Here is a 5,835-nt window from a genome sequence, read left to right as displayed (position 1 = left end):
TCAAGACAGCCCAAATATGCCTAATTTGTTTATTAATAACTTTTTATGTTAAAAATTGTGCACTCTCCTCAAACAATAGCATGGTATTATTTCACTGTAATAGCTACTGTAATTGGACAGTGCAATTAGATTAACAAGAATTTAAGCTTTCTGCCAATATCAGATATGTCCTGGGAAATGTTGTTGTTACTTACATGCTAATTGCATTAGCCTATGTTAGCGCAACCGTCCTGTGGAAGGGACACCGATCCCAAAGAAGTGTTGCATTGTTACAGAACATTTGATATAATTTGGATATGTTTCATGTATTTATTTCAAAATATTAAAAAAAGCACTCAATTCGATACCTGGTTTTAACGAAACACACCAAGCCCTTCCCAGACACGAAGGTATTTAATCAGTGCATGCGACAGTATTGGAGTATTTGACTACTCCGACATCTATGGATAGGATAATTGTGTCTGTCAAACAGGTAGGCTTACCACTTGTTTTTTTGGAATAGGAAGAAATAGGCTCCTATTATACAGTTGAAGTCGGAAGTTTACATACACTTAGGTTGGCGTCATTAAAACTCATTTTTCAACCTCTCCACAAATTTCTTGTTAACAAACTATAGTTTTGGCAAGTCGGTTAGGACATTTACTTTGTGCATGACACAAGCAATTTTGTGTCATGCAATACTAATTGAGTGTATGTAAACTTCTGACCCACTGGGAATGTGATGAAAGAAATCAAAGCTGAAATAAATCATTCTCTCTACTATTATTCTGACATTTCACATTCTTAAAATAAAGTGGTGATCCTAACTGACCTAAAACAGGGAATTTTTACTAGGATTAAATGTCAGGAATTGTGAAAATCTGAGTTTAAATGTATTTGGCTAAGGTGTATGTAAACTTCCGACTTCAACTGTATATATGTTTTGACCATGACAGTTTACAATCTAAGGTAATGCCAAGTATTTAGTCTCCTCAACTTGTTCAACAGCCACACCATTCATTACCAGATTCAGCTGAGGTCTAGCACTTAAGGAATGATTTGTACCAAATACAATGCTCTTAGATTTAGAGATGTTCAGGACCAGTTTGTTACTAGCCACCTATTCCAAAACAGACTGCAACTCTTTGTTAAGGGTTTCAGTGACTTCATTAGCTGTGGTTGCTGATGCTTATATGTTTGAATCATTAGCATACATGGACACACATGCTTTGTTTAATGCCAGTGGCAAGTCATTTATAAAACTAGAAAAGAGCAGAGGGCCTAGAGAGCTGCCCTGCGGTACACCACACTTTACATGTTTGACATTAGAGAAGCTTCCATAAAAAAAAAACTTTGAGTTCTATTAGACAGATAGCTCTGAATCCATTTACATTTACATTTTTACATTTAAGTCATTTAGCAGACGCTCTTATCCAGAGCGACTTACAAAATGGTGCATTCACCTTATGATATCCAGTGGAACAACCACTTTACAATAGTGCATCTAAATCTTTTAAGGGGGGGGGGGGGGGGGGTTAGAAGGATTACTTTATCCTATCCTAGGTATTCCTTAAAGAGGTGGGGTTTCAGCAGTCTCCGGAAGGTGGTGATTGACTCCGCTGTCCTGGCGTCGTGAGGGAGCTTGTTCCACCATTGGGGTGCCAGAGCAGCGAACAGTTTTGACTGGGCTGAGCGGGAACTGTGCTTCCTCAGAGGTAGGGGGGCCAGCAGGCCAGTGGTGGATGAACGCAGTGCCCTTGTTTGGGTGTAGGGCCTGATCAGAGCCTGAAGGTATGGAGGTGCCGTTCCCTTCACAGCTCCGTAGGCAATCACCATGGTCTTGTAGCGGATGCGAGCTTCAACTGGAAGCCAGTGGAGAGAGCGGAGGAGCGGGGTGACGTGAGAGAACTTGGGAAGGTTGAACACCAGACGGGCTGCGGCGTTCTGGATGAGTTGTAGGGGTTTAATGGCACAGGCAGGGAGCCCAGCCAACAGCGAGTTGCAGTAATCCAGACGGGGGATGACAAGTGCCTGGATTAGGACCTGCGCCGCTTCCTGTGTGAGGCAGGGTCGTACTCTGCGAATGTTGTAGAGCATGAACCTACAGGATCGGGTCACCGCCTTGATGTTAGTGGAGAACGACAGGGTGTTGTCCAGGATCACGCCAAGGTTCTTAGCACTCTGGGAGGAGGACACAAGGGAGTTGTCAACCGTGATGGCGAGATCATGGAACGGGCAGTCCTTCCCCGGGAGGAAGAGCAGCTCCGTCTTGCTTCCATGATATGGCAGAGGTTGAAAAGCCATAACAAACATGTTTTTTCAACAACAGCTTATGGTCAATAATATCAATGGCTGCACTGAAATCTAACAGTACAGCTCCCACAATCTTCTTATTATCAATTTCTTCAACCAATCATCAGTCATTTGTGTCAGTGCAGTACATGTTGAGTGTCCTTCTCTTTAAGCATGCTGAAAGTCTGTTGTTAATTTGTTTTTCAGAGAAATAGCATTGTATTTGGTCAAACAATTTTTTCCAACAGTTTGCTAAGAGCTGGCAGCAAGCTTATAGGTCTGCTGTTAGAACCAGTAAAGGCCACTTTACCATTCTTGGGTAGTGGAATTACTTTTGCTTCCTTCCAGACCTGAGGACAAAGTCTTTCCTCTTAGCTGAGACTAAAAATATGACATATAGGAGTGGCTTTAGAGTCAGCTACCATCCTCAGTAGCTTTCCATCTAAGTTGTCAATGCCAGGAGATTTGTCATTATTGATCAATAACAAGAATTTTTCCACCTCTCCCACAGTAACTTTACAAAATTCAAACTTGCACTGCTTTTCATTCATTATTTGTTTTTTATGCATGAATAGAATTGCTCATTGTTCGTTGTTGGCATTTCCTGCCTACGTTTGCTCACTTTGCCAATAAAATAATCATTAAATGAATTGGCAACATCAAATGGGTTTGTGATGAAATGCCATCTGATTCAATGAAAGATGGAGTTGAATTTGTCTTTCTGCCCATAATTTAATTTAAAATACTCCAACGTTTTTTTTCTCCATAATTATTTATATCATTGAATTTGGCTTCATATTAAAGTTTATTTTTCTTTTTGTTGAGTTCAGTCACATAATTTCTCAATTTGCAGTAAGTAAGCCAGTCAGATGTACAGCCAGACTTATTAGTCACTCCTTTTGCCCAATTTCTTTCAACCATACATTTTTTCAATTCCTCATCAATCCATGGAGCCTTAATAGTTCTAACAGTCTGTTTCTTAACAGGTGCATGTTTATCAATAATTGGAAGAAGCAATTTCATAAATTCATCAAGTGCAGTGTCTGGATGCTCCTCATTAATCACATCAGACCAACAAATATTTTTAACATCATCCACATAAGAGTCACAGCAAAATATTTTGTATGATCTCTAATATACTACTTTAGGGCCTTCTGTTGGAACTTTGGCTTTCCTGGATATAAGCACTATATTGTGATCACTGCATCCAATGGGTTCGGATATAGCTTTAGAACAAAGTTCTACAGCATTAGTAAAAATGTGATCGATTCATATGGATGATCTTGTTCCTGTAGTGTTTGTAAACACCCTGGTAGGTTGATTAATAACCTGAACCAGATTACAGGCACTAGTTACAGTAAGAAGCTTCCTCTTGAGCGGACAGCTTGATGAAAACCAGTCAATATTCAGGTCCCCAAGAAAGTAGACCTCTCTGTTTACATCACATACACTATCAAGCATTTCACAGATATTATTTAGATACTGACTGTTAAGCACTTGGTGGCCTATAGCAACACCCCAAAAGAAAAGGCTTTAGATGTGCCAAATGAACCTGCAACCATAACACTTCAATAACACTTGACATTAGATCTCCTCTAAGCATTACAGGGATATGGCTCTGAATATATACAGCAACACCTCCCCCATAAGCATTTCTGTCTCTTCTATCAATGTTATATCCTTGTATTGCTACTAATGTATCATCAAATGAAATATCTAAGTGAGTCTCAGAAATGGCTAATATATGAATGTTATCTGATGTTAGCAAGTTATTGATTTCATGAACCTTATTTCTAAGGATACATATATTAATATGGGCTATTTTCAGGTCTTTCCTGGGTAGCTTATCAGATACAGACATAACACTGAAAAGAGCAGACAAAGCAAGAGAAAGAAATATACATTCAGCAGTCCATAAATAAATTGGTGTGTGTGTGTGTGTGTGTGTGTGTGCGTGCGTGCTGCGGGGTTGAGGCTATGAACCATAGGCGTGGCTCTCTCATGCATGGCACGACCCCACAAATATTTTAATATTCCTGTAGAACTGTAAAAAAGGATGAGATCATTTAAGCTTTACAAACAAGTGCTTTCATATATGCATGGCGGGCCTCGTTTCGCTGGAGCAGTGTAAAATAAGCTTCATGTCATTGACCCAGGCTTAACGAATTTTGTTTATTTACATATCGAATTTGTTTCACCATTTATTTATTTTGTCTCCGCCTAAAGTGGCCTCTTTCCTCTTCTTTGGTTCTGCATTGCAGTCAGCGATGTTTTCTCTCGGTAGCGGTGCATCGTCTTGAAATCAAATCATCTGAGAGAGACAGAGAAAGATAGAGATAGAGAAAGAGAGTGAGATTAGGATGTAGTCTATTTAAAGAAATGTACTTTGAATTTCTGCTGAGGGTCAGTCACAGGCTCATCCTCTCCCTCCTAGCCAAACAGACTCCTTTTCTTCCTGGGACGGACTGTGAGCTGCACTGGGAAACAGGGCTCATTACCCATCTCCTCTGCCAACTCTTTTTGCGCTTGCTAATGCGCCAGCGAAAGCTGCATCGGAGCGGTAGACTTGGTTGAGTTCTATTGAGCCACTGCTAGTGAAAGGTTAAAACTCACCACCTGCAAACTCTTACTGGTGATGTTCACTTCGAACAAGATGTCATACCAAATGACCATTGCGCACATGAAGACAACGTTGTTCATCTTGGTGGCAATGCTGTTTGCCTCCAACCTTGTTTTAGCACCACAGCTGACTGTGAGCTTGGTGGCGATCGACAACAGGACATCATAAATCTCCCCGAGTTGGTAACGCACGGGTTTTACAGCCTCCACCCAGCTCTCCCATCTCATGGCGCTGAGGAGTTTCACTGTGAGTCCATCTTTTACGTGCTCTTTCAGCATGTTCCAGCAGTGTGTAGATCCGGATAAAAATGTATAAATCTCTTGGATGGTGTTAAAAAACTCAGCCGCCTCCAAGCAAAGTGATGCTGCATCAGAGAGAACCAGGTTCAGCGAGTGCGCGCTGCATGGCACAATAAAGGCCCTTGGATTGATTTCCTGCATTCTTTATTGAACTACGCTGTGTATCCACCGCATATTCACCCCGTTGTCATACCCCTGGCCTCTCATGTCCATGATGGCGATGCCATGTTTCTGTAGTTTTTGAGATGAGCAACTCGGTCATGCTCGCCCCCGTTGCATCAAGCAGTTCACTAAATTCCAGGAAGTGCTCTCTCGTGCGCAATGACCCATCAAAAATATTTGGCTGCTTTTAGCTCACTGCACACTGTCTGCTGGATCTCTTGTGCCAGCATGTCAATGATTTCATTCTGAAATATTTTACCGAGGTAGGGCACATGTGTTTCTTTTGGAGTGCACTCTCCTTCATGATTCCATCAAAGATACCCAGCATTTCCACAAACTTCAGAAAGTTCCCATTATTTGGCTCGTTCAGCCTGTCCTTGGTCCCACGTAACGCAATATTCTGGGGAGCCATTACGTGTATCAGGGCTACATTATGAGCCTCTGCAGCACCTGCTGCCAGTGGAGAGTCTCTCCGACAATAGC

The 5,835-nt window shown here is 41.5% G+C and overlaps 1 long non-coding RNA gene across 1 annotated transcript; it reads right to left on the bottom strand.

The window, feature by feature from the left end:
• Nucleotides 1-2,811: 2,811 nt before the first annotated feature.
• Nucleotides 2,812-5,547, bottom strand: LOC145860339 (uncharacterized). The gene is made up of 2 exons (XR_014380334.1): nucleotides 4,885-5,547; nucleotides 2,812-4,582 (listed from the first exon to the last, which is right to left on the bottom strand). It is a non-coding gene; the product is annotated as an uncharacterized LOC145860339 (long non-coding RNA).
• Between the last annotated feature and the right edge of the window lie 288 nt (nucleotides 5,548-5,835).

Source organism: Salmo salar, chromosome 14 (genome assembly GCF_965601325.2).
Source record: "Salmo salar chromosome 14, fSalSal1, whole genome shotgun sequence".
NCBI lineage: Eukaryota > Metazoa > Chordata > Actinopteri > Salmoniformes > Salmonidae > Salmo > Salmo salar.
This window is presented reverse-complemented; position numbering and strand designations above follow the sequence as displayed.